At 39.8% G+C, this 17726-nt stretch overlaps 1 protein-coding gene across 3 annotated transcripts in view; it reads right to left on the minus strand.

Annotated features, from left to right (window-relative positions):
- The window catches only part of EYA1 (EYA transcriptional coactivator and phosphatase 1), a gene marked incomplete at both ends in the record, with an annotated part of 324574 nt that overhangs the window by 192700 nt on the left and 114148 nt on the right, over positions 1-17726 (minus strand). The gene's annotated exons all lie outside the window — the stretch shown is intronic.

Raw genomic sequence — 17726 nt, forward strand, 5'->3', positions numbered from 1 at the left:
AACAATGGTTCCTTAAGTCATCCCCACTCTCATCCTCACTTTCCTCCCCACTTTCTCCTCTCCTCTCCAACCTTTGTCTGGGTAGCCATCTCTTTAACACACAGAATGTGGACCAGTCAGAATTAAAGACTGGACCCCTTTCTCCTTTGAGCCACCCACTGTTCCCAGGAAAGGTGCCTACAAAGTTGTTATCAACACTTAATTCCTTACTAGTTCACATGGTGATCTCTGTCTCCTAGCACATAAAGCCCTTGAATGTAGGGTAAGTCTTTTTTGGTTTGTTTTGTTTTTATCTTTATTTCCTCAGCACCTAGCACTATGTCTGGTACACAGTCTGGAATAGGTGAATAAATGAATACATGCTAAGCCACTCACTAAATTCTAACTCCATAACTTTCAAGCTTTCTCTTCATAAATGTCTATCTTTCCTGTACCTTAAACTTCTATCATCTGGATCTTTCCCCTCCTTATTCAATAAGCATGTATTAACTTCCCATATTAAACTATTTCCTTCCTTCATGTCACTGCACAACATTCTGGAAAACTAGTCAAGTTTTCTGCCTTCACTTTCTTAACTCACATTCACTCCTCAACTCTTAAAATATGGCTTCCCCTGATCAACACTTTAGATCCAACTGTAAGTTAGAAGAAATACAGTTGACAGAGGAACATACTAAAATACAGCACAGGGGAGGTGGCCAAGATGGTGGAGTAAGAAGACGCTGAACTCATCTCCTCCCACAGACAAACCAAAATTACAACTACTTACAGAGCAACTATCTATGAAAACAATCTAAAGACTAGCAGAAAAGATTTTCCACAATTAAAGACATAAAGAGAGAACCACAATGAGAGCAGTAGCAGAGGCAGACATTGAATATAGTCAGGACCTACACCCCAAGGCTGGCAATCCACAAAGAGGAAGAATACCAATTGCAAAGGAGCAAGGAGGAAGGGGTCTGAGCTCCATATTGGACTCCCCGGGCCAGGGATCCTGCACTGGGAAGATGAGCCCCCAGAATACCTGGTTTTGAAAAGCAGCAGGGCTTATGTTTGGGAAAGCCAGAGGGCTATAGGAAACAGAAACTCCACTTTTAAAGGGCATGGGCAAAATCTCCACTCTTAAAATGCAAGTGCAAAAGAAGAAAAGAACAAAAAAGAATGACAATGACAACCAGAAAACAATCAACAAAATGGCAATAAGTACATACCTATCAATGATTACTTTAAATGTAAATGGAATAAATGTTCTAATCAAAGATACAGAGTGGTTGAATGAATAAAAAAAAAAAGGACCCATATATATGCTGCCTACAAGAGACTCACTTCAGATCTAAGGAAACAGACAGAAAGTGAGAGGATAGAAAGAGATATTCCAGGCAATGAAAATGAAAATAAAGCTGGGGTAGCAATACTTATATCAAACAAAATAGACTTTAGAACAAAGACCATAACAAGAGACAAAGAAGAACATTATGTAACAACCAAAGAATCAATCCAAAAATATATAATGATTGCAAATATATGTGCACCCAACATAGAAGCATGTAAATACATAAAGCAAATATTAAAACATAAAAGGAGGAGCTTATAGTAACACAATAATAGTAAGGTACTTTAACACACCACTTACATCAATGAACAGATTATGCAGACAGAAAATCAATAAGGAAACACTGGCCTTAAATAACACATTAGACCAGATGAACTTAATAGATATATATACATAGAATATTCCACACAAAACATACCTCAATATAATAAAGACCATATATGATGAGCCCACAGCCAACATCATACTGAACAGTGAAAACCTGAAAGAATTTTCCCTAAGGTCAGGAACAAGAATGTCCATTCTCACCACTTTTATTCAACCAAGTATTGAAAGTCCTAGCCATAGTAATCAGACGTGAAAAAATAAATAAATAGAAGGGATCCAAATCAGAAAGGAAGAAGTAAAACTGTCACTATTTGCAGATGACATGATACTATATACAGAAAATCCTAAAGACACTTTCAAAAAACTATTAGAACTAATAAATGAGTTCACTGAAGTTGTAGGATGCAAAATTAATATACAGAAATCTGTCACATTTCTGTACACTAATAACAAACTATTAGAAAGAGAAATTAAGAAAGCAATTCCATTTACAATTGCTTCAAAAAGAATAAAATACCTAGGAATAAATCGAATAAAATAGGTAAAAGACTTGTACTCTGAAAACTATAAGACACTGATGAAAGAAACAGAAGTCTGGACAGCAGATGGAAAGATATAATCTGCTCATAGATTGGAACAATTAATATTGTTAAAATTAACATGCTGCCCAAGGCAATCTACAGATTCATTGCAACTCCTACCAAAATGTCAAAGGCATGTTTCACATAACTAAGACAAATAATTCCAAAATTTGTATGAAAACACGAAAGACCCCAAATAGACAAAACAATGTTGAGAAAGAACAAAACTGGAGGTATCACACTCCCTGGTTCAAACTATACTAGAAAGCTACAATAATCAAAAGAGTATGGTACTGGCACTAAAACAGATACATAGATCAATGGAACAGCATAGAGAGCCCAGAAATAAAACCACACCTATATGATCAATTAATCTACGACAAAGGAGGCAAGAATATGCAATGGGAAAAAGCCTCTTCAATAAATAGTGTAGGGAAAACTGGATAGCTACATGCAAAAGAATCACACTGGACTACTTTCTCACACCATATACAACGATAAACTCAAAATCGATTAAAGACTTAAATATTAGACTGAAATAATAAAAGTCCTAAAAGAAAACACAGGCAGAGGAGTCAAGATGGCGGTGTGGGAAGACGTGGAGTTAGAGTCTCCCCACAACTAGGGTGCCTGCTGGCTGCTGGTGGGGGACCCTAACCCCTAAGGAGACGGGAGGAACCCCAGAGTGAACCGGTAGGACGTAGGGGGACCGAGGGGGAGGAGAAGTGGAGGCCAGACAAGATCAGAGGCCCTGAGACCAGGGAGACCAGGAGAGGCAGGTGGCAGGGACTCTCCAGGAAGAGCAGGAGAGGAGCGGAGGGTGGTCGCCTGGCCACTGAGGCCATGGAGCCTGCTGAGTTCCCAAGCCAGCTCCCACCCACTTCCAAAGCCCCATCCAGGCCACATGGGTCCTGGGGGCATTGGAGGGAGGCCGGAGAGATCAGGAGAGGCAGGCAGGAGGGGCCCTCGGGAGGAGCGGGAGAGGAGCAGAGGGCGATTGCTGCACCCACATGGGGAGGCTGTTGTGCTCCAAGGCCGATCCCCTGCCCTCCAAACCCCCCTCCAGGCTACGTGGGTCCTTGGGGGCATAGGAGGGAGGCTGGGGAGATCAGGAGAGGCAGGCGGGAGGGGCCCTGCAGGAGCAGAGGGCGATTGCCCTGCCCACTCAGACACGGGGAGCCTGCTGAGCTCCCAGGCCAGTCCCCTGCTAGTCAAGGCCCCCACTCCCCACCCCCTCATTGGTCCTGCAGGCATCGGAGGAAGGCCAGGGAGGTCAGATGAGGCAGGCGGGAGGGGCCCCCTCAGACCCCAGATGGGAGGATCAGGAGAGGAGAGGAGGGTGTTTGCCCCACACACTCGAGCCCAGGAAGCCTGCTGGGATCCCAGGTGAGGTCCCCGGCCCGCTGAGACCAGGGGTGGGGGGCACGCCTGGGCCCCTTCTCTTCCTTGAGCCTAAGCCCCAACCCCCACAGCCCCCAGGGCCTTTTCCGGCCCTGTGGGTCCTGAGCATGGGCCCTGCCCACCACACAAATCTCGCCCTTGCTTAGGCCCCACTCTCCACAGCCAAGGCCTTTCCCCGCCTCCTTTTTTTTTTTTTCCTTTTCCCCTCTTCCTCTTTTTTACTATTGTGGTACTGATGTATTTTAGGTTGTTGATTCATCTATAATTTTATTTTTACATTCCTTCTAACATATCTGTTAGCTTCCTAGTCTAATTTTATTTCTTACTTTCTTATTTATTTATTTATTTATTTATTGCCACCCCATGTGGCTTGCAGGATCTTGATTTGCGAGCTCAGGGTCAGGTGGAAACTCCTGCAATGGGAGCTCTGTGGCCAAACCACTGGACTAACAGAGAACCTCAGACCCCAGGGAATATTCAGCAGAGTGAGGTATCACAGAGTTCCTCATCTCAGCACCAAGACCCAGCTCTACCCAATAGGCTATAAACTCCATTGCTGGAAGCCTCAGGCCAAACAACCAGTAAAACAGGAACACAATCCCACTCATTAAAAAAAAAAAAAAAAAAAAAAAGACAGCAAAAAATTATGTCACAGGTGAAGGAGAAAGGTAAAAACCTACAAGACCAAATAACTGAAGAGGAAATAGGCAATCTACCTGAAAAAGAATTCAGAGTAATGACAGTAAAGATGATCCAAAATCTTGGAAATAGAATGGAAGCACGGATTGAGAAAATACAAGAAATGTTTAACAAAGATATAGAAGAACTAAAAAACAAACAAACAGATGAACAACACAATAACTGAAATGAAAATTACACTGGAAGGAATCAAAAACAGAATAATGGAGACAGAAGAATGAATAAGTGAGCTGGAAGACAAAATGGTGGAAATAACTGCTGAGGAGCAGAATAAAGAAAAAAGAATGAAAAGAATTGAAGACAATTCAGAGACTTCTGGGACAACACTACCAAAGGACACAGACTGGCTGAAGGGATACAAAAACAAGACCCATATATATGCTGTCTACAAGAGACCTATTTCAGAACTAGGGACACATAAAGACTGAAAGTGAAGGGATGGAAAAAGATATTCCATGCAAATGGAAAGCAAAAGAAAGCTGGAGGAGCAATACTCATATCAGATAAAATAGACTTTAAAATAAAGACTGTTACAAGAGGTAAGGAAGGACACAACAAAATGATCAAAGGATCAGTCCAAGAAGAAGATATAACAGTTATAAATGTTTATGCACCCAACATAGGAGCACCTCAATACATAAAGCAAATGCTAACAACCATGAAAGGAGAAATCAACAGTAACACAATAATAGCAGGTGAATTTAACACCCACTTACACCAAGGGACAGATATCCAAACAGAAAATAAATAAGGAAACACAGCTTTAAATGACACACTAGACCAGATAGATCTAACTGATATTTATAGAACCTTCCACCCAAAAGTAGCAGAATACACTTTCTTCTCAAGTGCACATGGAACATTCTGCAGGATAGATCACATCTTGGGTCACAAATCAAGCCTCGGAAAATTTAAGAAAATTGAAATCATATCAAGCATCTTTTTTGACCACAATGCTATGAGATTGGAAATCAATTACAGGAAAAAAACTGTAAAAAACACAAATACATGGAGGCTAAACAGTGCACTACTAAATAACCAAGAGATCACTGAATAAATCAAAGAAGAAATTTAAAAATACATAGAAACTAATGACAACGAAAACACGATGACCCAAAACCTATGGGATGCAGCAAAAACAGTTCTAAGAGGGAAATTTATAGCAATTCAATCTCACCTCAAGAAACAAGAAAAATCTCAAATAAACAATCTAATCCTACACTTAAAACAACTAGAGAAAGAAGAACAATGAAAACCCAAAGTCAGTAGAAGGAAAGATATCATAAAGATCAGAGCAGAAATAAATGAAATAGAAATGAAGAAAATGATAGCAAAGATCAATAAACTAAAAGCTGCTTCTTTGAGAAGATAAACAAAATTGATAAACCCTTAGCCAGACGCATCAAGAAAAAAAGAGAGAGGAGGCAAATCAATAAAATTAGAAATGAAAAAGGAGAAATCACAACTGACACTGCAGAAATTCAAAGGATTATAAGAGACTACTAAAAACAACTATATGCCAATAAAATGGACAACCACGAAGAAATGGACAAATTCTTGGAAAGGTACAATTTTCCAAGACTGAACCAGGAAGAATTAGAAAATATAAACAGACTTACCACAAGTAATGAAATTGAAACAGTAATTAAAAATCTTCCAACAAACAAATGTCCAGGACCAGATGGATTCACAGGCAAATTCTATCAAACATTTAGGGAAGAGCTAACACCTATTCTTCTCAAACTCTTCCAAAAAATTGCAGAGGGAGAAACACTCCAAAATTCATTCTATGAAGCCACCATCACCCTGATACCAAAACAAGAAAAAGATGTCACAAAAAAAGAAAATTATAGACCAATACCACTGATAAACATAGATGCAAATATCCTGAACAAAATACTAGCAAACAGAATCCAACAGCACATTAAAAGGATCATACACCACGATCAAGTGGGATTTATCCCAGGGATGCAAGAATTCTTCAATATATGCAAATCAATCAATATGATAAACCACATTAATAAATTAAGGAATAAAAACCATATGATCATCTCAATAGATGCAGTGAAAGCTTCTGACAATATTCAACACATATTTACAATAAAAACTCTCCAGAAAATGGGCATAGAGGGAACCTACCTCAACATAATAAAGGTCATATATGACAAACCCACAGCCAACATTGTCCTCAATGGTGAAAAACTGAAACCATTTCCACTAGGATCAGGAACAAGACAAGGATGTCCACTCGCCATTCTTATTTAACATAGTTTTGGAAGTCCTAGCCGCAGCAATCAGAGAAGAAAAAGAAATAACAGGAATACAAACTGGAAAAGAAGAAGTAAAACTGTCACTATTGCCGATGACATGATACTATACATAGAAAATCCTAAAGATGCCACCAGAAAACTACTAGAATTAATCAATGAATTTGGTAAGGTTGCAGGATACAAAATTAATGCACAGAAATCTCTGGCATTCCTATACACCAACAACAAAATATCAGAAAGAGAAATTAAGGAAATACTCCCATTTACCACTGCAACAAAAAGAATAAAATACCTAGGAATAAACCCGCCTAAGGAGGCAAAAGACTTGTACTCAGAAAAGTATAAAACACTGAAGAGAGAAATCAGAGATGACATAAACAGATGGAGAAATATACCATGTTCTTGGATTGGAAGAATCAATATTGTGAAAATGACTATACTACCCAAAGCATTCTACAGATTCAGTGCAATCCCTATCAAACTACCAATGGCATTCTTCACAGAATTAGAACAAAAAAATCTTACAATTCGTATGGTAGCACAAAAGACCCTGAATAGCCAAAGCAATCTTGAGAAAGAAAAACAGAGTTGGAGGAATCAGGCTCCCCGACTTCAAACTATAGCACAAAGCTACAGTAATCAAGACAGTGTGGTACTGGCACAAAAACAGAAATAAAGATTAATGGTAGGGGATAGAATGCCCAGAGATAAACCCACACACATATGGGCACCCAATGTGCACCCAACATACAATGGAGAAAAGACAGCCTCTTCAATAAGTGATGCTGGGAAAACTGGACAGCTACATGTAAAAGAATGAAATTAGAACATTACATAACACCATACACAAAAATAAACTCCAAATGGATTAAAGACTTAAATGTAAGACTAGACACTATAAAACTTTTAGAGGAAAATATAGGAAAAACACTCTTTGACATAAACCACAGCAAGATATTTTTTGACCCATCTCCTAGAGTAACAGAAATAAAAACAAAAATAAACAAATGGGACTTAATTAAACTTAAAAGCTTTTGCACAGCAAAGGAAACCATAAACAAGACAAAAAGACAACCCTCAGAATGGGAGAAAATATTTGCAAATGAAACGACAGTCAATGGATTAATCTCCAAAATATACAAACAGCTCATGGAGCTCAATATCAAAAAAACAAACAATCCAGTTAAAAAATGGGCGGAAAACTTAAATAGACATTTCACAAAGTAAGACATACAGATGGCCAAGAGGCACATGAAAAGATACTCAACATCACTAATTATTTGAGAAATGCAAATCAAAACTACAATGAGGTATCACCTCATGCCGGTCAGAATGGCCATTATCAAAAATCTAGAAACAATAAATGCTAGAAAGGGTGTGGTGAAAAGGGAACCCCCCTACACTGTTGGTGGGAATGTAAATTGATACAACCACCACGCAAAACAGTATGGAGGTTCCTTAAGAAACTAAAAATAGAACTACCATATGATCCAGCAATCCCACTACTGGGCATATACCCTGAGAAAATCATAATTCAAAAAGAGACATTTACCAGAATGTTCGCTGCAGCACTATTTACAATAGCCAGGACACGGAACCAACCTAAATGTCCATCGACAGATGAATGGATGAAGAAGATGTGGCACATATATACAATGGAATATTACTCAGCCATAAAACGAAATGAAATTGAGTTATTTGTAGTGAGGTGGATGGACCTAGAGTCTGTCATACAGAGTGCAATAAGTCAGAAAGAGAAAAACAAATACTGTATGCTAATGCATATATATGGAATCTAAAAAAAAAAAAATGGTGCTGATGAACCTAGTTGCAGGGCAGGAATAAAGAGGTAGACGTAGAGAATGGACTTGATGACATGGGGTGGGAGGGCAAAGCTGGGGCAAAGTGAGAGTAGCATCAACATATATACACTACTGAATGTAAAACAGTTAGCTGGTGGGAAGCAGCAGCATAGCACAGGGAGATCAGCTCAGTGCTTTGTGAAGACCTAGAGGGGTGGGATAGGGAGGATAGGAGGGAGGATCAAGAGGGAGGGGATATGGGGACATGTGTATGCATATGGCTGATTCACTGTGTTGTGCAACAGAAACTAACATGGTACTGTGAAGCAATTATACTCCAATAAAGATCTATTAAAAAAAAAGAAAGAAAAGAAACTAATAGATAATAAAAAAGAAAAAGAAAACATAGGCAGTATCCTCTTTGACATCAGTCTTAGCAATATTTTAAGGATCTGTCTTCTCAGGCAAGAGCAACAAAAGCAAAATAAACAAATGGGACTACATCAAAAGAAAAAGCTTTTGCACACTGAAGGAAACTATCAACAAAAGAAAAAGGCAGCATACTGAATGGGAGAAGACATTTGCAAATGGTATATCCTATAAGGAGTTAATATCCAAAATATACAAAGTACTCATAAACTCAACATCAAAAAACAAACAACACAATTAAAAAAATGTGCAGAGGACCTGAATAGACATTTTTTTTCCAAAGAAGACATACAGATGGCCAACAGACCCATGAAAAGAGGCTGAACATCACTAATCAACTGTGAAATACAAATCAAAATCAAAATGAGATACCAACTCACATCTGTCAGAATGGCTATTATCAAAAAGACAACAAACAACAAGTATTAGCGATTATGTGGAGAAAAGGGAACCCTCATATCCTGTTGGTGGGAAGGTAAATTGGTACAGCCACTATGGAAAACAGTCTGAAGATTTCTCAAAAAATTAAAAATAGAACTACCATATGATCAAACAATTCCACTTCTGGGTATTATCCCAAAGAAAACAAAAACACAAATTTGAAAGATAAATAAATGCACCTCTATGTACATTGCAGTATTATTTACAACAGCCAAAATATGGAAGCAACCTAAGTGCCCATCAACAGATGCATAGATAAAAAAAAGATGTGGTATTTATACATACATTGGAATATTATTCAGCCATAAAAAATTAAATCTTGACATTTGCAACAACATGTTTGGATCTACAGAGTACTGTGCTAAGTGAAATAACTCAGACAAAGAAAGATAAATACTCTGTGATCTCACTTATATGTGAAATCTAAAAAAAAAAAAAAAAAAAGAAAACAAAATAAAAACAGGCTCATAGATAAAGAGAACAAATGGGTAGTTGCCAGAGGGAGGGGTTGGGGAGGGCAAAATAGATGATGGGGATTCAGAGGTACAAACGTTCAGTTATAAAATAAATAAATCATGGGGATTTATTTATATAGCATAAGGAATATAGTCAATAATATTGTAATAACTATGTGTGGTTACTAGACTCATTGTGGTCATAATTTTATAAGGCATGCAAATGTCATGTCAAATCATTATGCTGTAAACCTGAAACTAACATAATATTGTACATCAACTATATTTCAGTTTAAAAATATCAATTAAGGTGGGCCGGGTAAGATGGCGGAAGAGTAAGACGCGGAGATCACCTTCCTCCTCACGGATACACCAGAAATACAGCTACACGTGGAACAACTCCTACAGAACACCTACTGAACGCTGGCAGAAGACCCCAGACCTCCCAAAAGGCAAGAAACTCCCCACATACCTGGGTAGGGCAAAGCGGAGAGATTCCCGCACAGAGGATCGGTGCCGAGCGGCACTCACCAGCCCGAGAGGCTTGTCTGCTCGCCCGCCGGGGCGGGCGGCGCTGGAAGCTGAGGCTCGGGCTTCGGTCAGAGCGCAGGGAGAGGACTGGGGCTGGCGGCGAGAACTCAGCCTGAAGGGGGCTAATGTGCCACAGCTAGCCGGGAGGGAGTCCGGGAAAACTCTGGAGCTGCCGAACAGGCAAGAGACTTGTTCTTCCCTCTTGGTTTCCTGCTGCGCGAGGAGAGGGGATTAAGAGCGCTGCTTAAAGGGGCTCCACAGACGGGCGCGAGTCGCGACTGAAAGCGCGGAGCCCAGTGACGGGCGTGGGACGCTGGGGCTGCTGCTGCCGCCGCCAAGAAGCCCGTGTGCGAGCGCAGGTCACTGTCCACACCGCCCTTCCGGGAGCCTGAGCAGCCCGCCACTGCCGGGGTCCCGGGATCCAGGGGCGGCTTCCCTGGGAGAACGCACGGCGCGCCTCGGGCTGGTGCAACGTCACGCCGACCTCTGCCGCTGCAGGCTCGCCCCGCACTCCGTGCCCCTCCCTCCCGCCCGGCCTGAGTGAGCCAGAGTCCCCGAAGAGGCTGCTCCTTTAACCCTGTCCTGTCTGAGCGAAGAACAGACGCCCTCCGGCGACCTACACGCAGAGGCGGGGCCAAATCCAAAGCTGAGACCCGGGAGCTGTGAGAACAAAGAAGAGAAAGGGAAACCTCTCCCAGCAGCCTCAGAAGCAGCGGATTAAAGCTCCACAATCAACTTGATGTACCCTGCATCTGTGGAATACATGAATAGACAACAACTCATCCCAAATTGAGGAGCCAGGAGTCAGTACTGTGCCTCTGAGGTGGGAGAGCCAACTTCAGGACACTGGTCCACAAGAGACCTCCCAGCTCCACATAATATCAAACGGCGAAAATCTTCCAGAGATCTCCATCTCAACACCAGCACCCAGCTTCACTCAACGACCAGCAAGCTACAGTGCTGGACACCCTATGCCAAACAACTAGCAAGACAGGAACACAACGCCACCCATTAGCAGAGAGGTGGCCTAAAATCATAAAAAGTCTGCAGACACCCCAAAACATACCACCAGACGTGGACCTGCCCACCAGAAAGACAAGATCCAGCCTCATCCACCAGAACACAGGCACTAGTCCCCTCGACCAGGAAGCCTACACAACCCACTAAACCAACCTTAGCCACTGGGGACAGACACCAAAAACAACAGGAACTACGAACCTGCAGCCGGCAAAAAGGAGACCCCAAACACAGTAACATAAGCAAAATGAGAAGACAGAAAAACACACAGCAGGAGAAGGAGCAAGATAAAAACCCACCAGACCTAACAAATGAAGAGGTAATAGGCAGTCTATCTGAAAAAGAATTCAGAATAATGATAGTAAAGATGATCCAAAATCTTGGAAATAGAATAGACAAAATGCAAGAAACAGTTAACAAGGACCTAGTAGAACTAAAGATGAATCAAGCATCGATTAAAAACACAATAAATGAAATGAAAAATACTCTAGATGGGATCAATAGCAGAATAACTGAGGCAGAAGAACGGATAAGTGAGGTGGAAGATAAAATAGTGGAAATAACTAATGCAGAGCAAAATAAAGAAAAAAGAATGAAAAGAACAGAGGACAATATCAGAGACCTCTGGGACAACATTAAACGCACCAACATTCGAATTATAGGGGTTCCAGAAGAAGAAGAGAAAAAGAAAGGGACTGAGAAAATATTTGAAGAGATTATAGTTGAAAACTTCCCTAATATGGGAAAGGAAATAGTTAATCAAGTCCAAGAAGCACAGAGAGTCCCATACAGGATAAATCCAAGGAGAAATACGCCAAGACACATATTAATCAAACTGTCAAAAATTAAACACAAAGAAATCATATTAAAAGCAGCAAGGCAAAAACAACAAATAACACACAAGGGAATCCCCATCAGGATAACAGCTGATCTCTCAGCAGAAACTCTACAAGCCAGAAGGGAGTGGCAGGACATAATTAAAGTGATGAAGGAGAAAAACCTGCAACCAAGATTACTCTACCCAGCAAGGATCTCATTCAGATTTGATGGAGAAATTAAAACATTTACAGACAAGCAAAAGCTGAGAGAGTTCAGCACCACCAAACCAGCTTTACAACAAATGCTAAAGGAACTTCTCTAGGCAAGAAACACAACAGAAGGAAAAGACCTACAATAACGAACCCAAAACAATTAAGAAAATGGGAATAGGAACATACATATCGATAATTACCTTAAATGTAAATGGACTAAACGCTCCCACCAAAAGACACAGATTGGCTGAATGGATACAAAAACAAGACCCATATATATGCTGTCTACAAGAGACCCACTTCAGACCTAGAGACACATACAGACTGAAAGTAAGGGGATGGAAAAAGATATTCCATGCAAATGGAAACCAAAAGAAAGCTGGAGTAGCAATTCTCATATCAGACAAAATAGACTTTAAAATAAAGACTACTAGAAGAGACAAAGAAGGACACTACATAATGATCAAGGGATCGATCCAAGAAGAAGATATAACAATTGTAAATATTTATGCACCCAACATAGGAGCACCTCAATACATAAGGCAAACACTAACAGCCATAAAAGGAGAAATCGACAGTAACACAATCATAGTAGGGGACTTTAACACCCCACTTTCACCAATGGACAGATCATCCAAAATGAAAATAAATAAGGAAACACAAGCTTTAAATGATACATTAAACAAGATGGACTTAATTGATATTTATAGGACATTCCATCCAAAAACAACAGAATACACATTTTTCTCAAGTGTTCATGGAACATTCTCCAGGATAGATCATATCTTGGGTCACAAATCAAGCCTTGGTAAATTTAAGAAAATTGAAATTGTATCAAGTATCTTTTCCGACCACAATGCTATGAGACTAGATATCAATTACAGGAAAAGAGCTATAAAAAATACAAACACATGGAGGCTAAACAATACATTACTTAATAACGAAGTGATCACTGAAGAAATCAAAGAGGAAATAAAAAAATACCTAGAAACAAATGACAATGGAGACACGACGACCCAAAACCTATGGGATGCAGCAAAAGCAGTTCTAAGAGGGAAGTTTATAGCAATACAATCCCACCTTAAGAAACAGGAAATATCTCGACTAAACAACCTAACCTTGCACCTAAAGCAATTAGAGAAAGAAGAACAAAAACATCCCAAAGTTAGCAGAAGGAAAGAAATCATAAAAATCAGATCAGAAATAAATGAAAAAGAAATGAAGGAAACAATAGCAAAGATCAATAAAACTAAAAGCTGGTTCTTTGAGAAGATAAACAAAATTGATAAACCATTAGCCAGACTCATCAAGAAAAAAAGGGAGAAGACTCAAATCAATAGAATTAGAAATGAAAAAGGAGAAGTAACAACTGACACTGCAGAAATACAAAAGATCGTGAGAGATTACTATAAGCAACTCTATGCCAATAAAATGGACAACCTGGAAGAAATGGACAAATTCTTAGAAATGCACAACCTGCCAAGACTGAATCAGGAAGAAATAGAACATATGAACAGACCAATCACAAGCACTGAAATTGAAACTGTGATAAAAAATCTTCCAACAAACAAAAGCCCAGGACCAGATGGCTTCACAGGCGAATTCTATCAAGCATTTAGAGAAGAGCTAACGCCTATCCTTCTCAAACTCTTCCAAAATATAGCAGAGGGAGGAACACTCCCAAACTCATTCTACGAGGCCACCATCACCTTGATACCAAAACCAGACAAGGATGTCACAAAGAAAGAAAACTACAGGCCAATATCACTGATGAACATAGATGCAAAAATCCTCAACAAAATACTAGCAAACAGAATCCAACAGCACATTAAAAGGATCATACACCATGATCAAGTGGGGTTTATCCCAGGAATGCAAGGATTCTTCAATATACGCAAATCAATCAACGTGATACACCATATTAACAAATTGAAGGAGAAAAACCATATGATCATCTCAATAGATGCAGAGAAAGCTTTCGACAAAATTCAACACCCATTCATGATAAAAACCCTGCAGAAAGTAGGCATAGAGGGAACTTTCCTCAACATAATAAAGGCCATATATGACAAACCCACAGCCAGCATCGTCCTCAATGGTGAAAAACTGAAACCATTTCCACTAAGATCAGGAACAAGACAAGGTTGCCCACTCTCACCACTCTTATTCAACATAGTTTTGGAAGTTTTAGCCACAGCAATCAGAGAAGAAAAGCAAATAAAAGGAATCCAAATTGGAAAAGAAGAAGTAAAGCTGTCACTGTTTGCAGATGACATGATACTATACATAGAGAATCCTAAAGATGCTACCAGAAAACTACTAGAGCTAATCAATGAATTTGGTAAAGTTGCAGGATACAAAATTAATGCACAGAAATCTCTGGCATTCCTATATACTAATGATGAAAAATCTGAAAGTGAAATCAAGGAAACACTCCCATTTACCATTGCAACAAAAAGAATAAAATATCTAGGAATAAACCTACCTAAGGAGACAAAAGACCTGTATGCAGAAAATTATAAGACACTGATGAAAGAAATTAAAGATGATACAAATAGATGGAGAGATGTACCATGTTCTTGGATTGGAAGAATCAACATTGTGAAAATGACTCTACTACCCAAAGCAATCTACAGATTCAATGCAATCCCTATCAAAATACCACTGGCATTTTTCACAGAACTAGAACAAAAAATTTCACAATTTGTATGGAAACACAAAAGACCCCGAATAGCCAAAGCAATCTTGAGAACGAAAAATGGAGCTGGAGGAATCAGGCTCCCTGACTTCAGACTATACTACAAAGCTGCAGTAATCAAGACAGTATGGTACTGGCACAAAAACAGAAAGATAGATCAATGGAACAGGATAGAAAGCCCAGAGATAAACCCACGGACATATGGTCACCTTATCTTTGATAAAGGAGGCAGGAATGTACAGTGGAGAAAGGACAGTCTCTTCAATAAGTGGTGTTGGGAAAACTGGACAGGGACATGTAAAAGTATGAGATTCGATCACTCCCTAACACCATACACAAAAATAAGCTCAAAATGGATTAAAGACCTAAATGTAAGGCCAGACACTATCAAACTCTTAGAGGACAACATAGGCAGAACACTCTATGACATAAATCACAGCAAGATCCTTTTTGACCCACCTCCTAGAGAAATGGAAATAAAGACAAAAATAAACACATGGGACCTAATGAAACTTAAAAGCTTTTGCACAGCAAAGGAAACCATAAACAAGACCAAAAGACAACCCTCAGAATGGGAGAAAATATTTGCAAATGAAGCAACTGACAAAGGATTAATCTCCAAAATTTATAAGCAGCTCATGCAGCTCAATAACAAAAAAACAAACAACCCAATCCAAAAATGGGCAGAAGACCTAAATAGACATTTCTCCACAGAAGATACACAGACTGCCAACAAACACATGAAAGGATGCTCAACATCTTTACTAATTAGAGAAATGCAAATCAAAACTACAATGAGATATCATCTCACACCAGTCAGAATGGCCATCATCAAAAAATCTAGAAACAATAAATGCTGGAGAGGGTGTGGAAAAAAGGGAACACTCTTGCACTGCTGGTGGGAATGTGAATTGGTACAGCCACTATGGAGAACGGTATGGAGGTTCCTTAAAAAACTACAAATAGAACTACCATATGACCCTGCAATCCCACTACTGGGCATATACCCTGAGAAAACCATAATTCAAAAAGAGACATGTACCAAAATGTTCATAGCAGCCCTATTTACAATAGCCCGGAGATGGAAACAACCTAAGTGTCCATCATCGGATGAATGGGTAAAGAAGATGTGGCACATACATACAATGGAATATTACTCAGCCATAAAAAGAAATGAAATTGAACTATTTGTAATGAGGTGGATGGACCTAGAGTCTGTCATACAGAGTGAAGTAAGTCAGAAAGAGAAAGACAAATACTGTATGCTGACACATATATATGGAATTTAAGAAAAAAAAAGGTCATGAAGAACATAGGGGTAAGACAGGAATAAAGACACAGACCTACTAGAGAATGGACTTGAGGATATGGGGAGGGGGAAGGGTAAGCTGTGACAAAGTGAAAGAGCGGCATGGACATATATACACTACCAAACGTAAGGTAGATAGCTAGTGGGAAGCAGCCGCATAGCACAGGGAGATCAGCTCGGTGCTTTGTGACCGCCTGGAGGGGTGGGATAGGGAGGGTGGGAGGGAGACGCAAAAGGGAGGGGATATGGGAACATATGTATACATATAACTGATTAAATTTGTGATAAAGCAAAAAAAAAAAAAAAAAATCAATTAAAAAATTGTAAAGCAATTATATTCCAATAAACAGGTTTAAAAATAAATAATTAATTAAAATAAAATTAAATACAACACAGGGATGGAACCAGCCACATCCAGACTATGACAAACTCTACAGAACAAATGACGAATTTCTTTTAACAAGACATAAACGGAGGGAGGGGAAGTAAACGTAGACTTTAATAATAGCAAAAACCCCTCAATTCATGGATTTTTTTTTTTTTTTTTTTGCAGTACGTGGGCCTCTTACTGTTGTGGCCTCTCCCGTTGCGGAGCACAGGCTCTGGACGCACAGGCTCAGCGGCCATGGCTCACGGGCCCAGCCGCTCCGCGGCATGTGGGATCTTCCCGGACCGGGGCACGAACCCGTGTCCCCTGCATTGGCAGGCGGACTCTCAACCACTGCGCCACCAGGGAAGCCCATGGATGTTTTTTGATTCAAACAAACTTTTAGAAAGCAATTTATGACATTCATGCAAATTGTGGAAAATGGCAATTACATGTTAGCATTAACTGGATTTCTGATGATATAAATAAATTATTATTCATTGATTTTAGGTGTACTGACAGTATGATAGTTATACATTTTTAACTGATCTTATCATTTAATGGTACATGCTGAAATATTTAGGGATGAAGTAATATGATGGATGAAATTCGTTTCAAAATAGTACAGGGGGTGGTGGATGGAGGTATATATGAAAAAAGGCCATGAGATGATTGTATTAAATCTGAGTAATGGATACATGGGGGCTTATCATGTTGTACTTGAAATATTCCACAATAAAACATTAAAAAGAAGCATGGCTTCCATCCCCAACATCCTGTTTAAAACTGCTTTGAGTATGGTCACTAATGACCAAATTGGCCAACTTCATGGGGATCTTTTCAAGTCATTATCGTGGTCCCTGTTTTCTTGACTCTGTTACCTACCCCCATGTTGATTTCAAGGTCACCTCTCTCTGCATTCTCCTCTATTTCTGCTGTCCTGATCACAAAGCCTGTTAGGAATATCTTTTGGGGACCGTGCTAGGGAAGGGGACTCCAGGACTGAATTAGAGGGTCTGAGATAGACTCGTGTGA

The sequence above is a fragment of the Hyperoodon ampullatus genome, assembly GCF_949752795.1.
Source record: "Hyperoodon ampullatus genome assembly, chromosome: 17".
Classification (NCBI taxonomy): Eukaryota; Metazoa; Chordata; class Mammalia; order Artiodactyla; family Ziphiidae; genus Hyperoodon; species Hyperoodon ampullatus.